Here is a 24,791-nt window from a genome sequence, read left to right as displayed (position 1 = left end):
TTTTACTACAGATAGTATAGGGAGCAGCCAGTTGAAGAACCAGATACAAAAAATCCAGACCATTGGCAAGAAAATACTTCTCCTTAAATTCTGTATGCTATCATGGTACAGAATTAGGCTACAGTGCCACATAGGCCAACCAAGCGTAGAACCAAATCCACAAAATACTGGTAGACAAAGCAGCAAAAACAGGGACAATATTCAGCAGACAGGCCTTTCTACTCACAGCTCAGCATGTTCTGCCATCCGAAAAGCAAGGCCTCTTGTCAAGCTCAGCTATTTCCCTTCTCAGTGTATTCTAGCACCACTGATACCCACTGGTATCCTCCTGTAGAGTGCCATCATATTGTCATCATCCAAAGGGAAAACCCACACAGCAGAGCATACAGCACTACACCCATGCTCCAAATATCCGCCTGAAAAACAAAAAGACAAGCTTACAAACCTGAAGCACCTCAAATGGCTTCCTGACAGACTGGATTGTCTGCCCTTGCCAAAGCCCACATATAGCCCATGAAAAGCTGGCTCTTTCCCTCAGGAAATAAAACCTTATCGTCCCAGAGAAAGCATATAACCCTCATTCAATTGCCCTTTCACTCAGCTTAGAGCACTACTAAAACCAGCATCTTCACCTTAGCTCATCACACTGCTGCAGTTCCTTTTACAAGGATTTCACTGGCAAAAATGAAATCAAAGCCGTCACAAGGGATTTAGCACAGTTACGTGTTACTGGCTACGAGAGCTGTCAGCACAGTCACCTGTCTGGCTTTGCTGCTGTTCTATTTATGTACAGGCACAACAAGGTTCAGACACCTCACAGTGCAGTTCTCACTTTGACTGTAAAGAAAAAGGAGGCTTGAAAAGCAGCGTGTGGAAAACAAAGAAACAAGAATTAGAACAACAGTGGGGCCATGGCACTTGTAGGAATTGCTCCGCCTTTAACAGCGATTCAAGAAGGATGAGGGCATTCCAAACCAGACCAGTTTGGACAGATTAACAACTGCAAGTAGTGGGTTCCAAAATTCCAGACATGAAATCAAAGCTGGAAAAACTCTTCACATTTTCATCTCTCAATTTTTAGTACATTGTGCATTACAACGGAAACAATTCTTCACATACAACTTGGAAGCTAAAGACAAGTCTGACAAAACAGACTGCACAGAAATGATGGATAATTAACAGAGCAAATTGCTCTTTCAAACACTTAGTAATAGAAAGAGATCTCTGAAGTTGCTGTTCTGTAGAGCACCAAAGCAGTCGCTTGAGGCAGTTCAGGATTAGCCTGAGACGAACCAGCAAGCTGTGAACTGAGACCAATTGCACTTCTTCTATTTTACTTTCATTCTATGTGACCTCACTAAGCAAATATTGTCTAAGACCATGAGTATCACATAAATGTGCAGATCTCAAGCTGCTCACTTATCTAGTACCCTTGGCATGATGCTTTATTTTCCTCAGCTATTCATCTAGATTGTGTCTGTTGATTGTGCAACAACAGCCTGTTGGTCTCGATTACCTGTGAGAGGCTCTAACTTTGGCCAGGAAAAATCATTTGAGGATAAGTAATTACCTGGGACTCAGTAAGGCAGTCTTCCCATGCTTTCATAACAGCAGAGATACACACACACACAAACTCATGGAACCCCACTGCTTTGCACAATCCTGTGCACACTCACATGTGTCATGCACTGATTTCCCAGCCAGTCCTCATGGGGTCTATTACTTAGGACAGGAGTGTAGGGGAGCAGCCAGAAGCTGTTTGCATTCCCTGCTGTCTGCTGGGCAGCTTTGCTGGAGATGCTTGGGTTGCTTTGCTTTTCCTTGGGAGGTGGGAAGGAGCTTTGGGTTGGAGGCACATCCCGTGCCAGAGCATCTCGATGGCACGTGTGTGGCACTGATCTGCAGCAGATGAAGGGGAGGAGGTCCCAGCACAGCCCTGCACCATGCTCTGCCACACTGGGCAGCTTGTTCCTGGCTCAGCAGCGCCATCAGACAAGGAGCAGGGAAGGAAATCAAGGATGGGGGGTACCATCAAACGCAGTTAGTGCATGCCTGTGCAAGACAAACAGACCCAGAGCTTGCGGGTTATTCCTGCTTTTGTAGCATTTGTGTGCTGTAGCTGAGCAAAAGGTTCTGCTGCTTGAATCTTCTTCTGCAAGAGCTACCTACCGGTAAATGTCTGCAGGGATGGAGGATGTGACAGAAGCATTTGTCTCCATGACAGCGTAGTTACACTTGGTCTAGAGAGCGAGAGAGGCAGGCAGCACTGCCTGATGTTGGTCAGGGCGAGTTCCTCCTACCGCAGCACGATGATGGCAGGGCTGGAGATGATCTGCAGGGACAGCTCACAGGTGAGAGCCAGGAATGGACACGGCGGGAGGACAGAGGTGTTAGGGAGCAGCCACGGCATCAAAGAGCATCAAAAGGCCCTGAAAAGCATCACAGCCACAGCCAGGAAGCTTGGGGTTTTCATGAGCAGCATCCAGGATGCTAGAGACTATTTGCTGCCATTCACAACGGCAGCAGAGCTCTCGCTGCAGGCATCCCAAAGTCAGGCAAAATGGGAACACACCCAGAGCTCGGCCGCACAAACCCCACAGCCAGAGTGTTGTAAGCTGAGCTGCCTTGCAGTTTCTTGCACTCATCCCAATCTCTGCAAATGAAAACTCGGAATTCAGTCAAGGCGTTGATTGAGCACGAGCGTGCCTTTATTCAATAGGAGAAAGGAGGGGGTGTGAGGTCTGGAGGAAAGATGGGACTCATCCTCTCTTGTAATCATGAGAGCTGCTCAGAGACCGTGCTGTTGCCCGGAGCCTGGGACTCGTGTCCTGATTCTGTGCCCCCCTGCGAGATGCTCAGCTTCTCCTCGGTGATGCTGACCTGAGCCTGCATGGTGGTGCTGCTGTCGGGGCACTCGGGCTGTGCTTGGGCTGGGCTGCACTGCAGAGACATTGAGTCCAGGCTGGTGCCTGAGGTGTCTGGTGGGCTCAGGTCAGCAGCTTCAGTAGGGATGGGATGAATGAAGGCTTCAACGATGATGACCTTCTTCTCTTGATAGCTGATGTTATACGGAAGGCTTTCATCTGAACTGCAGCATTCTGTGCTTAGTAACAACTCTTCATTGATGGAAGATGCGTCATCGTAACATGCCCTGCGTCTTGGGGATATACAAGGGCTCGGGTCACCTAGGAAGGAGCAGATGTACAGCAGTTAGTGTCGAACGTTCACAAGATGAACCATGGAGATTCTTGACATTTGGCTATGTAGTGGTGGTGGGCAGAAGCAAATAGGCTTCTAGCAACAGTGTCACTGTCTTGAAAGTGATCCACGTGCAGGTCCAGCTCTTGTGTTGACAAGAGACTCATTTGGGAAAGACAGGGATCAACTGAAGATGTCAAGCACGGGCTTGAACGCCAGAAGGAGGTACAAGCCCACTGAAAGCATGAATTCTACCTGTGTTGCTGACAAGCAGTGTTTTGTAAGCTGGACTTGCACCCTTACCTGCCAGGACCAAGACTTCTGCTTCAGAGGGCTCCCTGGCACTGCTCTGCAGTTGGCGTTTGGCCACAGGGGATGGTTTGCCCAGGCAGAAGCAGGAACACCAACTGCCAGCTGCTGACTCTGCCCTCTTACTGGGAGAACTCATTCTGCAGAGAAAACAGAGCATGCTGTCAGACGTGGTGCAGGGTGAGGGAAGAGCTGCACCGAGCCCTGGCCAAAAGTTGCCTGTTCTGGGCACTGCCTGCTTTCTGCTGAAACACAGCTTAGAAACGCCCTCTGTTTCAAACAGCAGAGGATGCTTCCATTCCTACAGCTCAGCCCTCAAGTCCTGAAGGCTAAATACCTCTCAACGATGTCAAGCAAGGACATGGATCCGGAGAATGTCGGAGGCTCAGGCTGCTTTGCTCTCCCGGGGCTGGCCTTCACCAGGGAACAAAGGCCGTTGATGAGCTTGCCCCATTTCTTTGGCTCTGCGCAACAAAACAAAGAAACCAGTTCATTTCAGGCCTGGCTCGGTTGGACGAAGCTGAGCGCAATGCATTCGACAGAGCATGTAACAACGGGAAGAACATTCCCAACAAGGACACGCAAGAATGGATTTTCCCCATCCCTGGAGGTGCCCAAGGAGATTACTGTAGTTCTCTTTCTAAGCTTGCTGAACTTGGGCATAAACAAACCCCCTGAAAGTAATGTTCTGACCCTATTTGACTAACTCGCGTTGTCAAATGTAAATTACGCACCTGGCTTTGGCAATGAATTGAGGAGGGAATCGGGAACTTTTCCGCTGATGAGTTCCATGCACTCACCAGGGAAAAGCCCAACCTGTAATTAGAACAAAAAGACAGGTGAGCATTAGCCCGAGCCCAGAGCCAAAGGGAAGGTCCACTGACAGTGACACAGGGCAACTGTTTGCATCCAGCAGCCATCCGTTCCAGGCAGAGCAGCTCCAAGCTGAGATTCCCAACTCTACTGAAGTTGTGCTCTCTAGTCAAAAACGTGTGCCTACCTCAAAGCCACGCTTGCCTCTCCACCAGGGGCTCAGCCTGTTGATATGTCCTCATATCAACAATGCTCACCAGATCTCTGACCTGAAAGAGATTGAAACATCAATCCCAGATTCAGCAAATCTGGTAGGAAAACAAAGCAGAAAGGACTGCCCTCTTCTATGCACGACAACACGGAAGGCCTGGAACTGCTTACCTCCAGAGAGAGCTCATCTGGCCCCTGAGTGACGTGGCTCTTAATAACATGGGCTGCCGCAAATGCTGGTACGTTTAAAGATGACATAGCATGCACCAGTTGCGGCTTCTGCATGTTATCAGCCTGCAAAGCAGAGAACAGGCCGTGGTCAGGAGCTGAGGACAAACCAGGAGGATTTCAAGGTGAGGAGCACATCTGCAGAGAAAGCTGCAGCAAATGCGCTCCGTCCTTATCAGGAGCACTTCAGAAGGAGCTGCACGTTTCATAGCTCTGGAGCAGCACTTCTTCCCCACCCTTCACTACTCCAAGCAGCTCCAACAAACTTCTCAGAAGAAATCCAGGCCAGCACAAACCTGGCAGACCAGAACCAAGTGCAGCTTGTGTGACGGCAGTGCCCACTCCTTGCTTCCACCCTGCTCCAGCAGGTTAAGGAGTCTGAGCATCACTGGCCTTTGACAACTCAAGACTTCCAGCACCTCATGCCAACATTTCTCACTAAGATACACCTAAGGCATTGAATTCTCTTCTCACTACCTCCTCTCAGTCCTCCCCTAGGAACAGAAACCATTTAGATTCTACAGCAAACTACAGCATCTACCCTGCAAGAGCACACTGAACCACCTGCAACAATGAAACATGGTTTTGGAGAGTGGGTTTGAAAACACACCTTTAGACAGCTGTCTCCCTGTAGCCAAAAGGAAACCAAGCAGCAAAAGAAGAGTCCAGCCTGAAACATGCCCATGCTACTAGCCCAAGTTTCTCACAGTGAATGCAGAATCCATCCTGTTCTTGAGGTAACAAATGACCAGTGGGTCTCCTCTTGCTCCACCCCTTCTCCTTCAAAGCCAGAAAAAGAAAAACAGGTAGAAGAAACCCAGACGTACCTTTCCACACAAAGAGCAGAAAGTGGAACAGCAGTTGTCTCCTTCCTGAGACATGGTGGGGAGCATCCCAGAGGAAGCCCAAGTTCTTTGCTTCTCTCCACAGGGACTTCAAGCATTCTTGGCAAGAGCTGCTTTTGTTCTTTCTTCAATTGCTTCCATCACCAGAATCTCCTTTGGAAAAGGAACCCGAATGAAAGAATCAGCAAATGAAAAAGAATGAGCAATAGCCACTTTACCAGCTTTCTCCTAACATGCAATTTAGACCCCCAATTCGGGCAAGGTCTTAAAATCAGCTGGTTACAAGAACTGTCCCAAAATATATCCAGCTTCTGTACAGCTGCTGTTATTTCTGACAGCGAGTGTAATCACAGAATCATAGAATGGCCCGGGTTGGAAGGGACCTCAAGGATCATGAAGATCAATCACCTCCCTGTCCCTGCTGGCCATCCCCTCTTCTGATGGAGCCCAGGGGACCATTTGCTCTCTGAGCTGCAAGAGCACGCTGATGGCTCACGTTCTGTTTTTCATCCACCAGGACCCCCAGGTCCTTCTCTGCGGGGCTTCTCTTAAGGACTGCTCCTCCCAGTCTGTAGAAATGCCTGGGATTCCTCCAGCCCAAGTGCAAAACCTTGCACTTTGCTGTGTTCAACCTCATTAGATTCACGTAGGCCAACCTCTCGGTTGAGCTCCCTCTGAATGGCATCCCTTCCTTCCACTGCGTCAGCCGCACCACTCAGCAAACAGCAGAGGGTGCACTCCATTGCATCATTGGTGTCTCTGATAACCATGTAAAAAAGCACTGGTCCCAAGACAGACTCCTGGATGACACCACTTGTTATCGGCCTCCACCTGGACATCAAACCATGAATCACCACCCTCTGTCCTCTACAAAACCTCTTTGTCTTCTACTCCTGCTGCAGCTGCAATGGCTGCACCAGCATGACTCACGTGTTTGACAATCCTCCAGCTCTGGCCTAGCCATGCACAGCAGCAGTCCGTCTCCCTCCCAGCTCACTCACCAGTGTGCTGCTGTGCCCCAAATTCAGTGCAGCAGCACTGAGAGCAGGCAGCACCCATCACCCTCCTCTAACTCTCTCTGCCAGCTGCGATGAGGACTGACATAGCACGCCCACCCCAGCCCAGCTTTTCTGCTGAGACACCTCCCAGCAACCACCCAGCACCAATCCCAGTTGCTGCAAGCTGTCTGAGAGCCTGCTGGAGTGCACTGACAATAACTTTGTGGGTCAAGTATTAAGCACACCAAGCAGAAGGGAAGCATTACTGGACATGGTGCACAGCAGGGGTTAAGACTGGAGGTGGTCAGGGCTGTAGTGACCATGCCCTCCTAGAGTTCCTCATCTCAAGGAATGCAGGCCTGGCAAAAAGCAAAGTCAGGATCCTGAGCTTCAGGAGAGTCAGCTGCAGGCTGTTCAAAGAATTCTTGCATGAGAGACACTGGAAAACTGTTTTTAGGGGTAAAGGAATGGAAAAGAGATGGTAACTTTCTCAGAAAACCTTACTCAGAGCTGGAGCTCTGAGCTCCATCCCGACCACACGAAACACAGTAGAGGAGGCAGGAAAGCAGCATGGCTGAACCTGCTGGTTACAGGGAGCAACAAGAAGGAAATGGAGAAACAGCGGAAACGGAGACATGCAGCCTGGTCGCTTTGGTGGCCTTCTACAGTGGAGTGACAGCATCAGTAGGGAAAGGAAAAGCAACTGACATCACTCAGCCAGACTTTTGCAAGGCCTTCGATGTTGAGCAAGTTTCCTGTTAGAACTCAGTGTGAACAAATCTACCACTGAGCAACACCCTGAGCCCCCACTCACCTCAGCAGAGGTCAGCCTGCACCCCAGCCTTCCGCCTATTCTGCTCCATTGATGGAAGCACACCGGGCATCATTGCTACTCACCCGACCAATGATGATAGGGGCAGAAAAGGGAATTCCTCTTTACCTTTCAGATGAAAAATTGATGACTGTGTGGAATCTTCCCAGTACAGCTGTGGGGCCTTCCTTTACTTGTATCCTGCTGCTCCGTGTCACAGTGGGAGAGCTGCTCTGGCCTCTCCTCTCAGCCTGTGCCTCCTGCAGTGTGAGCAGCTTTGTGGATAGAGGAGACACCCACACAGACTTGGGCCTGGATAGAGAACTGTGCCCTACAACATAGGTACATTTACATCACGCTCTTTTCCTTGTGTGTGAGCAATCCTTGCTCTTTTCAGATGGTACTATGAGCGTGTGACACCCCAAACACATAGTTAGCATCTGTCCATATCATTAAGGCTCTCGTCAAGGCAGTTATTTCAGCCTTCTGAGGGGTAGTCCCCATGGCTGATGGTTGTGCTTCCATTCCCTGCTCAGTAGCAGTTACTGCATGTCCTGCCTTAAAGCCTCCTTGTCTCACAAAACTGCAGCTGCTGGTAAATCAGGCGTCTTCTGCATCTTCTAAGGGTTCGTCCTTCAGCTCCAACCGACTGGATGTAATGTGCAGCATCAGTTGTTTCAAAGCAGTGATGTCATCCTGGTTCTCCACCAGGGGAGTTCCGCTAAGGAAAGATACTGGGTTGGCAATAGTAGTTACAATTATTTCTATATCACCCTGCTCTACCAGGATGGCCTGGTATTTCGGGAATCTTTGGGGTGAACAGATGCCATTCAGAGGGACCTTGACAGGCTGGAAAGCTGGGCTCGGGTGAACCTAATGAGGTTCAACACAGCAAAGTGCAAGGTTTTGCACTTGGGCCGGAAGAACCCCAGGCACCTGTACAGGCTGGGAGGAGTTGTCCTTGAGAGCAGCTCGGCTGAAAAAGACCTAGGGGTCCTGATAGATGAGAAACTTAACATGAGCCAGCAGTGCGCTCTGGCAGCCCGGAAAGCAAATGGGATCCTGGGCTCCATCAGGAGAGGGGTGGTCAGCAGGGATAGGGAGGTGATCGTCCCTCTCTACTCTGCTCTTGTGAGGCCCCATCTGGAGTACTGTGTCCAGGTGCGGAGCCCTCAGTACAAAAAAGATATGGAGATTTTGGAAAGGGTCCAGAGGAGGGACAGGAAGATGATCAGGGGGCTGGAGCACCTCCCCTATGAGGACAGGCTGAGGGAGTTGGGTTTGTTCAGCCTGGAGAAGAGAAGGTTGCGGGGTGACCTCATTGCAGCCTTTCAGTACCTGAAGGGAACTTACTCCCAGGAGGGGAGTAAACTCTTCGAAAGGGCTGATAATAGCAGGACTAGGGGAAATGGTTTTAAGTTGAAGGAGGGAAGATTTAGGTTGGATGTTAGGGGAAAGTTCTTTACTAGAAGGGTGGTTAGGTCCTGGAACAGGCTGCCCAGTGAGGTTGTGGATGCCCCGTCCTTGGAGGTGTTCAAGACCAGGTTGGACGGGGCCCTGGGCAACCTGATCTAGTAAAGGCGTATGTTTGGTGGCCCTGCTAGGCAGGGGGGTTGGAACTACATGATCCTTGAGGTCCCTTCCAACCCGGGTAATTCTGTGATTCTGTGATTCTGTGGGGTGAAAGCCAATGTCCCCCTTTTGCCTCCAATACAGTAAACACTGCATGAGATATTAAAACTGGTATCCTTTGGCCCAGTGTAGATTGATGGGCTTCTTGAATATTGAGCACCAGTGCACCCTGGATATCCCTTACTCACTTCAAGCTGTTTCAAGTTTACCATCAGTCCGTAGCTGTGTATCCATGGTTGGCACCCTCCTGTCATTCCTGGCAACGTATGGAGTTCCTTGGCAGTTTGCAGCTCAGGGGTTGAGCAGATGGCTTCTTTCTTGGCAGTCCTTAAGGTTCAAAGTCCAGCTGTCATCTCCTATCCCAAATACGTCACTTGCTGCTGAGTTATTTGTGCTTTCTGTAAACCAAGAAACTCAGCAAACTCTCAGTCTATTGTACACAGTCCTTTTGTTGCTGTGGCACCCACGTGCTCCAGTAAAGTTCCACCCTAGGATGGAGGATCCCAGGTCTCAGGCTCACGAGTTGACCAGTTCTCAACAATCATTTAGCTGTTCTCACAACCCTGGGTAACACTGTCCAGGTTCACTGAGTCTCTTCTCCCTCTATTAGGGAGAACAGATACACGCAAGTACTCGTATGCTATCATGAGGAATTCAGTAGGTTACATTTAATTTAGAAGCATGATGCAATCAAAAGCTCGCTTAAATAAAAGCATACCCTTTTCTTTCACTCAAAATAATAGCCCAGAAAAAAATAAAAACAAAACAAAACTCTCATCATAATTGTTAAAGAAATTATCTACTAAATCTCGATGGAGAGTGGAGACACATGCTAGTTTTAGGAACACAGCACTTATCTCATTATCTGAATGCATCTCAAGGCATGCTCCTTGTGAAACTGTGAGAACTTCTATCATTAACAGACGTGTACCATGCCCTGATATATGGTTAAACCGCTTGCAGTGCACTGTCAGATGTACAGGATGGCAGCTGTATGTGCTGTGACCAAATAAACCCCACACTGAAACCTTTCAGAATTTTAGGACCTACAAGTATTGCATTCATATTAAAAGTAAAAAATTCCTAAGCTACACATGTTCTAGGTTTCCATTTGTTAGATACAACATACCTTTGGAAGTAGGCGCCTGAAAGGATATGCCTTCTACTTGCTTCTCTGTCTGGCTCTTCGAAAAGAAGGCCTTTGGAGCAGGAAATGCAAAAGGCAGCTCATTTCTTAACGCTGACTCTGCATCAACATTCTCTGTGTTTGCACGCTTCTTAGATGCCACTTTTCTTGTCACTGGAGTTGACAGTGTGAATTCCATATCACCCAGTTGAGTATCATGCCTCGAATGGTGCCAGAGACGGAACAAAAGGTTTTCTGATCACAGCCGGAGAAGTTACTGTCAAAGAAATTCTAACAGCTGAGAAGGTCAGACACAATGCTTATAAAAATATCATACATTATTTGGCTATTGAACAAAACAGTTGAAAACTCTGATTCTCTCCTAGAATAAGTTCGTTTCTTATAGACTGTCAAACACCATTTTTTGATTTGTTCATCTCAATTCTCCATTGAGGATTAACCTTCACCAGCTTATCTAATCATAAATATGAATTATCACTTGGTTTAGTTAAAAATTTGAATAATATCACAGTGGATTTTGTTGTCCAACACAGTAAGATTGAATTTCTTTCGGTACCTTTCAACCTCTGCCTACCTCCAGCCTAACTCCAGAATCTTATTAACTGTGCCTTATCGCTTCCCATTGTGTTTTAAAATCCTCACTGACTCCTTTACTTGTTCCCTTGCTTGCTGTTTCTGTGCAAACCAAACACTGGAGTTAGGGATCACGTCAAACCAACCATGGCCTACAGGTAGAAGGCAACAAAATTTATGCTTAACATACTTCTTTGCTCTATCTTTATCTTCCTTTGGTCAAGGTCCACTAGATACTTAAATATGGAGTAAGCACTAGATACAATGAGAAGCAGATTTCTAGATTAAGAGCTGTATTTTTTCTGTAAGAAACTAGCTGTACATCTTCACACACCTGCTTTGTTTTCTGAGTATTTAGATCGAGTGGAGATTCTTCAAACACTGAAGCTACATCAGAAAATTCCATGGATCCAAACGCATCTGGCACATGGCTGCAGTCTGGCACATCTTCATATGCCAGAGCCTTTTCAGACAGAAATGTTCCACCGAGATTCTTTTGCAGAATTAGAAGGAAGATTTCATCAGAAGATTTCACCACTGAAGTTTAAATAAGATTGGTTTGCAAGTTCCAAACTATGGCTAACAGCTAATGGAAGTCCACAGGCCAGCAGCAACAACTTTTATATTATGTTCTTAATATTCTAATTGTTGATATGACGTTCATATAAAGAGCAGAAGGGAAATTACTCTTAGAGCTCAAGTCATCTTTCACAGCCTGCGTCAACAAGAGCAGCACCTCATAGCCTTTGGTTTCAAGACCTGGACCACAAGCTAGCTAATGATTTTACACAGAATTCCAGAGTTCAAGTCACTGTTTACATTAGGGCTGAAATTGTACTGAAAGCCTTCAAGTTCATCACACTTAATTATCACTGGCACCACACATAACTCCACGTTACATATGTGATCACACGCAACCTGGCAACTTCAGACAATTCCCAAAGCACTCCACTTGCACTTGGCTACTAAAGTACAGAAAAAGGAATTAACATCAGAAATAGCTGCAGTCAAAACCATCTAAGAATCCAAGTCTCCAGGAAACAAGGAAAGCAAATCCTCTCCAGGACTGTGTTCTAAAAGGAAACAGATCAGAAAGGTGAGTTCTTCCCCCCTTTGACCACCCACTCATGTAACGTCCATGTCATTTCTAAGTATGCTGCCCAGACCAAGACTGAGGATGCTTCAGAAGAAGACCTTCCCTGCTAAGCCAAACAGAACAAGTAAGGTACCAAAATATGTAGAGCCAAACGAGGAAAGGTGCTCTAAGAAGGTAAGCATCACAAGAGACCAACAGGAATACTTACACAATCCAAACAATGCACAGTTTCTGTTCCACAAGCTGCCAAGAGGAATGTGTGCAGTACTCACAGCGCACCATGTACACTGCTTACTGCAGTCATATTGCTTCGTAGGACCAGCCCAACTTACTAAAACACTTTAATGAGCAATCCGAACTGTCTGGATCAGCACGGTTCACTTGGAAGGGACCTTCACAGATAAACCTGAAGAGGTGAGGCGACTGCACTATCTAAACCTTAAAGCATATAGGACCTTAAAGCATAAGCTTAAAGCACAGAAGCATGACCAGCAGGTCGAGGGAGGTGGTGCTGCCCCTCCACACTCCTCTCATTGAAACCCCATCTGGAGCACTGCACGCAGTTCTGGAGCCCTCAACACAAGAAGGACTTGGAGATGTTCAGGCAGGTCCAGAGGAGGGCCATGAAGGTGATCAGAGAGGGCTGAAAGCACCTCTACTATGTGCACAGGCTGAGAGAGATGGGGCTCTTCAGCCTGGAGAAGACTCCAAGGAGACCTTAGAGTGGCCTTCCAGTATCTGAAGAGGGCCTACAGGGAAGGCTGGGGAGGGACTTTACATAAGGGCAGGTAGCAACAGAATGAGGGGAAATGGCTTTACATGGGAAGAAGGTAGATTAGGATTGGATATTAGGAAGAAATGCTTTACTGTGGGTGTGGTGAGACACTGGAGCAGGTTGCCCAGCAAGGCTCCAATATGATTGCTTTGCAAGTTCCAAACTATGGCTAACAGCTAATGGAAGTCCTCAGTCCAGCAGCACAAAATTTTATATTATCTTCTTAATATTCTAATTGTGGATTTGACGTTCATATAAAGAGCAGAAGGGAAATTACTCTTAGAGCTCAAGTCATCTTTCACAGCCTGCGTCAACAAGAGCAGCACCTCACAGCCTTTGGTTTGAAGACCCGGACCACAAGCTAGCTAATGATTTTACACAGAATTCCAGAGTTCAAGTCATTGTTTATGTTAGGGCTGCAATTCTACTGAAAGCCTTCCAGTTCATCACACTTCATTATCAATGGCACCACAGATACCTCACAAAGAAGCATTATGACACCACAAAGGGGCATTATGACGTCAGAAAGGGCATTATGACATCACAAAGGGCATTATGAATCACAAAGGAGCATTATGACATCACAAAGGAGCATTATGACGTCTCAAAGGGCATTATGACGTCACAAAGGGCGTTATGACGTCACAAAGTAGCATTATGACATCACAAAGAAGCATTGTGACACCACAAAGAAGCATTATGACATCACAAAGGGGAATTATGACGTCAAAAAGGGTCATTATGACGTCTGAAAGGGGCATTGTGATGTCACAAAAGAGCATTAAGACATCACAAAGGGGTATTGTGACATCACAAAAGAGCATTAAGACATCACAAAGGGGAATTAAGACGTCACAAAGGGCATTATGACGTCACAAAGAGGCATTATCACGTCACAAAGAGGCATTATGAAAACAAAGGAGCCTTATGACATCTCAAATGGCATTATGACATCACAAAGGGCATCATGACGTCACAAAGGGGCATTAAGACATCACAATGGGTCATTATGACGTCAGAAAGGGGCATTATGACATCAGAAAGGTGCATTATGATGTCACAAAGGGTGTTATGATGTCACAAAGGGGCATTATGATGTCACAAAGGGGCGCTGGGAAAAGATCTCTGTGTGGAGATTGCTTCTACTAGAGGTAGTTCTATAAGACTGTTATATAGAGCTGTGCAGGGGCTGTAAATCTGTCTGCAGAGGGTGATGATCAGTTCCAAGTGTCTGCAGTCAATGCTCATGGACAGAGCCCATCCAACCTGGCCTTGAATGCCTGCAGGCCTTGAATGGGGCATCCACAGCCTCCTTGGGCAACCTGTTCCAGTGTGTCACCACCCTCTGAGCAAAAAACATCTACCTAAGATCCAACCTATACCTCCCCAGTCTCAGTTTTAAACCATTCCCCCTTGTCCTATCATTATCCACCCTCATAAACAGCCATTCCCCCTCCTGTTTATACGCTCCCTTCAAGTACTCAAAGGCCACAATGAGGTCTCCCCACAGCCTTCCATTCTCCAGGCTAAACAAGCCCAGATCCCTCCACCTTTCCTCATAGGAGAGCTGCTCCAGCCCTCTGATCATCACAGTGGCCCTCCTCTGGACCCCCCCCAACAGCTCCACATCCTTCCCAGGCCTGGACACAGTGCTGCAAATATGGCCTCACAAGAGCTGAGCAGGAGTGGACAATCACCTCCCTCTCCTGCTGGCCACCCCTTTTTCAGTGCAGCCCAGAACACACATGGATCTATCTTTTCCATACGGATATTCCCATCTGTGTACATATATATACCACACCTACACCCCCACAATCTGCTACAACTCCATAGAATTTTCAAGGTTGGAAAAGACCTGGATGATCTTATGATCTTATGACTGATCTTATCATCCAGTCCAACCATCACCAATACTTCCCAGTTAAATCACATCCCTCAACACAACACCCAAACTTTTAGTGAACTTCCCAGGGTTGGTGACTCTACATGAGAGAAAAGGGCACTCAGATAAGGGATTCTGCATTTGCTATTAGCAGAGGTGGGATGAGACCGAGCACTGCCCCAGCTCCTGGGATAACGCAGAAGGGCTGAGACCTTCCAGCTGCTTCCACCCAGGGTCACACAGCAAAGCCGACCCTGCAGGAGTCTGCATCATTCTTTGCATGGCATTGCTAAGAGGAAGATCCCCCCCCTACCCTTGGCTCTACACTCCAGCTGCTGTCTGCCATCTGTAAAGCCACCACAGCTCTCCTACTGGAGTTCCCATCTGCACAGTGACAGCTTGGTTTCTTCTTACTGTCAAAGCAGCCACAGCCTCAGTGCTTCTCAAATCTCCCCTTTTCAGCTGATTTCCTCTTTCTTGTGGCTGGGCAATTCCTCCCTCTCACAGTCATCCCTCTGCCCCACTCTGTGCCCACAGACCCAGAGAGGGCACACAGAGCCAGCCCTGTCCCAGCTGCTGCTGCTTCACATCTGACAGTCTCAGGAGCTGAGATCCAGGCCGAGACAGCAATGCCCAGACATGGTTTGTAGGACGTTTGTGATAGGAAATAGGGAGGCTTGTGATTAAACCTGCCCCCTAAGGAGGAAGGCAATGCTGCCTGCAGCCCCAGCAGGCATTACAAAACATCCCCATTTACAGGAGGGTTTTAAATAGCACAATTCAGGAACTACAACTGCACAAATTCCCGCATGCCCTGGAATAAGTTTGGGAATGGACATGGTTCTACCACCTGTGCAATGCCATAGAAATAACAACCATCCACCTGTAAACCTCCATCCTCTCCCCTGCTGCACAAAGGGAAGCTCAACAGCAGTGCACAAATGTCCCAGCAATGTCTGAGCACTGCTCTGTGCATCCCAACCTGCTCATCCCATCCACTCCTGGCTGGGCAGCAGGATTGGGGTGGCACATTGCAATGGGCACAGAGGAACATGGAAGCCCCACACATGTGAGGAAGAGGCTGGCTGTGCTCCACACTCACGTTATCAGACGTGATTTGCCCTTCTGTGGGGAGCCTCTGCTCTTTCCCAGCTCATCCTCCAGCGTCTGGGACTCCAGGATCTCATTCAGGCTGTTGTTGGCTGCGGGGCAGCTCCATGAAGAGCCTCCCCTCCACCGACCGGCACACAACAGCCGCTCCCGCGCACTGCGGCTCAGCCAATCGGAGCCGGCGGAGCTGCCGCTGCCCGATGGGACCCCCCCCCACACATATTGACCCCCCAGACGAGGAAGAGGAGGAGGAGAGCGACGAGGAGCTGCCGCAGGAGCTGACGTTGGGGCGGGGGGGCAACGCAGGGGGGGGGTCGGCAGTGGGGGGTGGGAGAGGGGGTGGGGCAGCATTACCCCCGGACCCCGTGGACCCCCCCCAGCCAAAGTGCTGCTCTCCGACCCCCGCGGGCTCTTTGTGCAGCCGCTGCCCTCCAGTTATAGGACCCCCCCCCCCATATTGCGCTTTGCTCACCCCCACCTCCGGAACCCCCCCCCCACTCACCACATCGCCCCCTCCCCCCCCACAATGGGGTTATGGGGGGTGGGGTGGGGTCGACGATGTGCCGTAAGCCGCGCCGGGGTCGTGTGACAAACCCCCCCCCCATCAAGATGAATGGGGCGCTGTCGGGGGGGGGTCAGCCGTAAGGATAAAGCGGGGGGGTTAATGACGGGGGGGGGCAGTGCTATAGGGAACGCAACTAATCTAAGCCCCCCCCCCCCACATTAACACCCCATTGTGTGTGGGGGTGGTGGGGGTGGGGCACACAATAACCCCCCCAAAGGCCAAACAGCCCCAACACCCCCCCTCAAAGCCGCTGACTTACGCTGTGCCCCCCCTGCATGAAGGGCCCCCCCCCATCGATTGAGCCCCCCCCAATCCCATCTATAGTTGAGAGCTATGCTTTTTGTAACCCCCCCCTTTTAAAGCCCCCCCCCCCCCCCACAATGTTGTGCACGATGTGCTGCCCCCCATGAGCCCCTGACCCCCCCCCTTAAAAGATGGGGTGGGGGGGGTGGTCTCGGACCCCCCCTCCTTTAAACGATGGGGTGGGGGGGCGGATTGTCACTGCCCCCCAACACCAAAATGGACACCCCCCTTTTAAAGGATGGGGTGGGGATGGGGGGGTGGGGGGTGAAGGTGATCTCGCCCCCCCCCCCATTAAAACGGACCCCCCACCCCTTTAAAGGATGGGTGGGGGTCGGTTACGGGCCCCCCCGGCGCTGTGTGTGAATGTGCCCCCCCCCCGTTTTGCTCCCCCCGTGGCGCAGTGTGCTGGGAAAGGATCTCTGTGTGGAGATTGCTTCTACTAGAGGTAGTTCTATAAGACTGTTATATAGAGCTGTGCAGGGCCTGTAAAGAGAGTTGAGGGGGACTCTAGTGGGCATATGGGGCTGTGGTGGGCAATAGGAGGACTAGGGGCTCTAGGGGGCTCTGAGGGTGTGTAGGGGTTGTGGATCAGGTTGGATCTTAGGAAGATGTTTTTCACTCAGAGGGTGGTGACGCACTGGAACAGGTTGCCCAAGGAGGCTGTGGATGCCCCATCCCTGCAGGCATTCAAGGCCAGGCTGGATGTGGCTCTGGGCAGCCTGGTCTGGTGGATGGCGTCCCTGCACATAGCAGGGGGTTGGAACTGGATGATTTTTGGGATCCTTTTCAACCCAGGCCATTCTATGACTGTACAGTTCCATAGTGGAACAAATATAATATGCTAACTATGTAAAACATGGAGTCAGACCTGTGTGATTTGTCCACACCAGGAGGTGATTAGAAAACAATTTGTAAGCTACAAAGCTGCTTGCTGGAAAGGAAAAGAAAATAAAACTACAAGAAAAAGGGAAATCATTTCTTCCTGAAAATAGGAAGAATTATAGATCTGACATGAAATTTGAGTGAAGCTCCTGATTTTATGAAGCTATTCCCATTATTTTCTTGGTGCTGTGTTTCCCAAATGAGTGGTTTCTGGCTCTGCTGCAGCACCAGTCTGCATGTGAACATCAACTCTATTCACCATCTGGGAAGATTAGGACTTCCCTTCTCCTACCAGCACCACTGAATTACAGTTACTCAGTGGTTAAACAAAGGAATCCTTAAAGAAGGGTTTACAGCTGCCCTGTTGTCTGAAGTGCTTGGGGCATTCTGATGCTATTAAGCTCTATGTATTAACAAGTTAAAAAAGAAAAGGTAGGCATCTGATTGTTGTGACAGTTTCTAAGCGATTTGGAAAGCTGTACCACCCAACCACTCCTTCTATTTGATGGAGGTGACAAAGCTCAGTTTAATTTCTGACTGCTGTTTAAATTCTGAAGCTCGAGCTGGTTCCTGGAGCAGAAAAAGCTCGGAAGCTGTCCCTCCTACAAGCAGGCACCTCTGAGCAAAATATGACATCTCAGTTTCTGATGGTAAGGTCAGGAGATCTGATTCCAGCATCTAGCTTTTGGCTTAATACTGTGTTAGTGGGACCTTTGGCATCTAGCACTTAATGATCTTGAAGGTTTCTTCCAACCCAAGCCCTCCCATGATCCTATGATTCTGTGATTTCATTCAGGTTTATTGAGATGAGTTCTCCTGAATGTGCTGTTCTCCATATGATTATAATTGGAGTCCAGATGGGTGACTGAAACCAGACACCAAACTTTCTGATGGCCAAAATTAAATGAAATCAATCCTTTACTGTGTCAGTAGTCTGTAACTAGAGCCCATCAGGTAATTCCCAGCCTCCTGCCTGTATCAGTGGCTGCACACAGTGAGAAAGTCTGATGGGATTTTAACCTCTAAAATGTTCCAAAGCAACCAGAGGGTGAATATATTCACTATGTAAATACCTGCAGGAATAAGCTTGTCATGTATGTCCTCAGGTACCACAGTAGTTAATGGTGGGACTCAGTAGGTCATGCTGAAAGTTGAGTCTGCTGATTTTGAAGGTCTTTTGAAGGTCTTTTCCAGCCTACATGACCTTATGCTAATATTTCTGAAATTTATTTCTGTTCAGCTCCCAGAAAACCTCCCACCCAGCCCCCAACTGACCCCGTGGTGAAAAATAAAACAGAAACCTCAGTGACGCTGGCATGGTCCCCTCCGAAGATGCACCGCCCCATTCCAGTCGATGGCTACATTGTGGAATGCAAGAAACTAACTGGCTTCACCTGGGTGAGGTGCCACGAGTCTCATGTCCCCGTCCCAGAGTTCACGGTGAGCAATCTGTCTGAAGAGGCTGATGATCAGTTCCGAGTGTCTGCAGTCAATGCGCATGGACAGAGCCCGTCTCTGGAATTCCCAGTGAGCGTGCACCTTGGTAAGCACAAAAACCCCAATGGAAATGGGTCAGTGTGTGCTGAGCAGCTGTGTTGGTTCCCTAAAGATGCTTCCTTTGACTTTAAGGTTAGCAGTGCATTAACACACCAAAGGCTTTCCTTTATTCCTAGTTCTCCTATCTCCTATCAACCTCCAGCTACCACTAAAGTGATACGAGTTGTTTCTGTGACAGAGACATGAATATCCTTATCTTTTGATATCTCACATGTGCAAGAGGCAGAACTTTCTGTAACAGATCTTAAGCACAGAAGTGCTTCTTCTAGCACTCATGCAAAGGGAGAAGTAGAAATGTACCTATGATTTAATCTTCCATCTCTAAATGAGATACCAGACTTGCATCTAAAGAGCATTAAGACATACATGTTCTTCCTCAGACCCAGTCCTGGCTGTGAAATCCCCCCTAACAACTGGTGAAGCTGTACCTGGAGGGGATGCCATGTTTACTATTGACCTTACAACAACGTGCAAGCATGCCAGCTGATGAATGTCTGCAGTTCACAGCTATTGGCCAGTGCATTCAGTCACCAGGTTTACCACTGCATGACCATAGAGCAGTACTTTCAGCTGCAGGTTCAGACAGCCTTTCTGATTGCACTGGAATAGTTTAGAAGTAGGGGAGCAATCATTCCAATAATATCTCTATCAATCAGCTTTGCATGACAAAGTAGAACAAATAAACATTCATGATGGGAGGACCTGTTTGTCATTGGGTGGAAACCTCTGCAGAAGCATGTTTAGAGCATTATTAATCAGTAGAAGGAGATGTTTGGTTGATTTTTACTTAGTAAATCCAGCAAGAAGACCAAATGAAATATCGTGAATTGCTCAGCACTGACACAATGATGAGTGCAGGAACAGAAGGTGATACTTTTTCAGAGATGTTACAGCAAACATTGACCACGTTAGCCTGATCTAAATTGAAATAACGAGGCCTTTGCTCCTGACAGGTGCTGCAGTGAGATTTACCAAGAAGAGCAAAGATGTAGAAAAGATCTGCGCTTGGCTGCGTGAGGAAGCCAAACTGCAGGCTGAGCTTTCAGACACAGGCGCTACTGTGGAGTGGATGAAGGATGGGAAGGAGCTCAAGGCCAGTGAAAAATAGGAACTGCACATTGTGGGGAAGAAACACACCCTGAAAATTCACAACGACTCAATGGATGATGCTGCAAGTTATCAGTGCATCTGTGAGGGGGATAAAATGCTCTATCAGCTTTCAGTGAAAGGTATGTGACAGTCTGGGCTGTCCTCTTCCTGCCCAGGGCCAGCAGACTGCATTCACCTGACTCCCCGACAGTCCAGCTGTTGTCAGACAGCATCTGGGGTGTTTTCAGTGGCTGTTTTGACTTGAACTGGCCAATCTGCTTTGTAGAGCCATTTGATTTCTGTGTTCTGTCCTGTGATTCGTCCCTAAGATATAGAGGAAATCAAGGGAAACACAGGAAAAAGAGCATCCCAGCCTTCCTGCTCTTCTGTCAGGGTGGCCACAAGAGATGATGTCAACATCTCTTTTTGTAGCAGTGATCCCAAATGTAGAAAACACCTGTGAAGAGTCACAGGGACTAAATTGATGGAGAGCAGAACTTCCTGCCAAGGCTTGTCAGCTAGTCTTAATTTTGCTTTTCTTCTCTCTCTTTGTCATGTTAGCATAATATTTCATACTGGCAGGTCTGCCCATAGAATTAACTGGCACAGGCTGCCCAGGTAGGTGGTGGGATCCCTGGAGGTGTTCAGGAGCTGTCGAGATGTGGCCCTGATGGATGTTATCAGGGGGCATGGTGGGGTGGGTTGGGGTTGGAATCAAAGGAGGACCCCCATGTATTTCATCGGGAAGCACTACTGGTAATAAGACCTTTGGAGCAAATCCTGGTAGGGCCACGCTCAGCTGGTCCAGTCTGGAGGCTGTTTTTCCTTACTGCAGTATCTGCAGTGAAAACCAGCAGCTGCTTTTGTGTGGTTGGGCTCACATCCAGCAGTGGTGACAGGACTACAATGATAAGAGACAGTTCCTGAAAAAATGAATGAAATTTGACTGTATGATAGGATGGAGTTAAATGTATTGACAGGATCTCAGTCATCCCAGTGTCCATCAGCTGGCTCTCGAGCTCCTAAATACAGGCATTCTGTAGAACGTTGTTGAATTTGTATTATACATGCGTGTTCTTGGAACTGCAGAACAAATGCATGCATAATCCAGACTTTGATTTTAGCAGCTCTGACTGCGCTGTCTCAACAGACCCAACTCAGTTGTGTGCGCTGTTTTGAAATGATATGTTAACAAGAAGTTGGAAAACAAGCTCAATTACCCTCAGTAAAATAGGACCGTGGACTTAGGCTTGAACTTTTGGCTAAGACAGTGGTGAGATTTTGAATCTTTGAAGTCAATTATTCCACTGTGTGTTAATAAGGGCCAGTTTTATCATCTAACTTTTGCACTCCAATTAATTTCCATAAAGGAATTCTTTTTTTTCTTTTTTCTTTTCAGTCCTAAGTGATATCTCTATCTTTTAGGCTTGATTTGTTTGCCAGGGGGTTACAGTGCAGTAATAGATACCCCCTCCATTGATTTCCTTCTAGTTTGCTTGTTCCAATTCTTTCCTCAGTTTTCCTATTTTAGACATTTTCTTGAAGCCTTGGGCTTCTTCCTTTGGCTCTGTCCCCTGTACAGTGTACGTCCTTCAACTTGTGGAGATAAGGTAATCTGGTACGTGGTTTATAAAAGCTGCCAATTTGCCAGCTTCTGAATTAGAATCTAGCAATTAGAACTAGGATTAAACGTGCACGTTTGATCTTATGATAAATGAATGCCTCATGGTCACCAATGTCCCTGCAGTTCTTTACCATCATATGTATTTTGTGTCTTCATATTTTGTTTCAGCACTGGCAAACTTCGTAATCAAAGAGACAAGTGGAGGAGTAATCAGGGCCGTTGCTGGAAAACAAGCTGAATTTGTTTCTGAGACCTCTGAAGCCAATGTCATGGTGAAGTGGTACAAAAATGGCAAAGAAATCAAGACCAGTAAGAAATTCACAATGGAAGATAAAGGGAAACTGCATAAGCTTGTGGCTTCAGCTGTAACGAAAGAAGACGAGGGAACATACATCTACACAATTGGAGATGACACTCTGATTTTTGATTGGAAAGTCTCAGGTAAGTTTGTGAGGCAAACATAGGATCACAATCCATGTAAAGCACTTCAGACTTAATTCATTTTATTTGTCCAACGCTGTGGGTTTCCAGTATTTAGGACAAAGATTGCATAGCTCTATTGAAGCAATTCTGACCTTCCTGTTGTCCCTATGCAAATCCACAGTATGAGCAAATAATGTAACTGTGTTGTGATGAATTCAAGACAGCCTTAGCTCCAGCTGGGGCTGGAGTCACGACTTGAGCCCTGACATCTGGGCTTCATTCATCTAGTTCATGTATTGCCTCAGCACTTACATCATCTTTAAACCTATGACTGAAATGGTCCTAAGTTATTAGCATGGGAATCCTGTCTCCTCTTTGGACAAATTAAACTCCACATTTGGAGAGTTGAGTGTCTCCTGCTGTACCCGAAGGACATTGTGATCTCTGAGGTGTCTCCCTGAGGTGCTGTAAGCACAGCCATTAGCTCATAGTGCAAGTAAAGCACTGTTAGGTCAAGCCTGGAGGAGTAATGCTTGTCACTGACATGTTCCTGTTCAGGGTGGAGCTGGAGGGTAAAATAACACAAGAAATTGTCATTGAAATTCAATATCTGTGAAATTCAGCTGGTTGCATTCACAGAACCTGGCGTTAAGATCTGTTTTCTGTTTTATATCTTGAGCCTATTTTCCATAACCCAGTCCTCATTTATGAACTGAAGCTCTACTGAAAGCCTTTCGCTGTGTATGCTCATGCTGCAGTGCAGCGCTTGTGACCTTTAACAGCACATTCACGTTCCTCTGATCACAGGATCCTTACGGTTGATTAAGACCCTCTAGTCTGACTGCTCACCCATCACCACCGTGATGCTCACCATCAGCTTAGCTAAAAACTCAGCAGAGATGATAGATCAAGCACAACACTGGATTTGGGGTGGCTAGAGATTCCTAAGATATTGAAGGATTGCTTGCAGGTGGTGTTGGTTCAGGTATTCACCCTGCATCCCACCTGCTGTTCTGTTTGGTTGAGAATCATGCATTCTGCAATTTCACTTTGTAATTCAAAGACCCTGGCCTTATCTGTTGAAAAACTGATCTAAAACAAGCCAAGAAGACTCCGTTGGAACTGGTTGATGCAGAACAAAGGCATCCCCAAAGGACAAGTTGCACTGTTTGATGAACATTATTGGATGAGAGCTAAGCTAAGATTTAAAAAGTTCTGGGGCTGTCTCTGAGCATCAAATACAGAGGAAGCCTGCATGATTCCCTGAGAATGGATACCTCCTACTTTGGTGTAGGGTTAAGGGAACACTAGCAGTAACTCCTATCACAAAATGTCGGATGGCTCAGACAAAATGCCATCAAGAGGGCTTAATTAGGAGCACCAAATGGTCGCAAGATGGTCTTAGGGCAGGGAAGTAATCTATCTATGTGATATTGATTGATGCTATTAGTTCTTAACAGCTTGACTCTAGAAGGACTGTTGTTCTTTGGTCACCTAGTTATAAAAGAATAAATGGCTCCTGTCTATTACAATTTTTAACGCATTTTTTGTTCACTGATGCCATAAATGTTCCTGGCATAGTAATTGGCCTTGGTATATTCAGTGACTGAAAGCAACAGTTGTTGCTCTAAGAAATGCAGTACAAAGCTAGGTCTGCCTGTAGCTGACAGCCATCAGCTTGCTCCTCAGGCAGGTTCTGTCTGTGTATGGGAGATCACAATGTGAACCACTGATTGATCAGCTGAGGCAAGTGTGGGGTCAGCTGTGGGAGCACAGGTGAAAGTTATGTAGCTGTGCTCCCTGGAGGGGTGGAGTTCGACTCCACCTCCTCTGAGACCTCATTTAAGGGCTGACCCTCACTGAGGCAGCATCTCTTGGAGATTGCTCACCAGGGAGGATCACCTCAGCTCTGGTGAGTTCCCTTTTCCTTATATCTTCTGTATTTCTACCATTTTACTTGTAATTGCTATCCTTGTTAATACCAGCATAGTTATTGCCAATACATTTGGCAAGCCAGGCAGGAGCCACTGACTTGGCATCTAGAAATATAAGGAAAAAAAAAAATGTCCTTTGTGTGGAAAATCTTTAATTGGTACAAGGGGGAGAAGACCACCCCCTTAGGGACATGCCTTCCTGGACAAATTCCAGGTTTTGAGGCGTCCCCATATTACCAATTAGCAACAATTATTGAACAATGGGGCCCTTTAAGAGTACCAAATAACATGGACGCCTATTGTCTAACTGATTACTTTCTAGGACTACAAAAAGATATCTTAATTACAAAAGAAAAGCGAATGGCTGCATCTATGGCAGCCTGGCCATTATTAAATGCTTTAAATCAGGCAGAGATAAAATCAAACAACATTGCACATGAAAATGAATTGTTAAAGGCCCGTATTGAAAAATTGGAGGGTGAGATCAATCTATTGACAGGAAAAAAACCGTCATTTTCTTCCTCCAACCCTCAAATTAGATACATTTCATTTAATGACGATCAAGATCCTGAAGAAATGAATCAAAATAAGATCACTAAATCTGATCTAGAAAAACCATCTGAGACAGACTCACTAGAAGTCCGTCCAGTAATAACTCAAAAAACAACGAAAATTCAAGATCGACCAGCAGGAGTGCCTCCTGATCAATGGCCCCCTGCCGAATCTGTTTTACATGTAACAGCCCGTCCATATACGCCTACAGAACTCATGGACCTAGTGCAACGAT

The sequence above is a fragment of the Coturnix japonica genome, unplaced genomic scaffold, assembly GCF_054131305.1.
Source record: "Coturnix japonica strain WE unplaced genomic scaffold, WE-NBRP24 Scf041, whole genome shotgun sequence".
Lineage (NCBI taxonomy): Eukaryota > Metazoa > Chordata > Aves > Galliformes > Phasianidae > Coturnix > Coturnix japonica.
The sequence above is the reverse complement of the archived record's forward strand: the minus strand, read 5'-3'. Positions refer to the sequence as shown.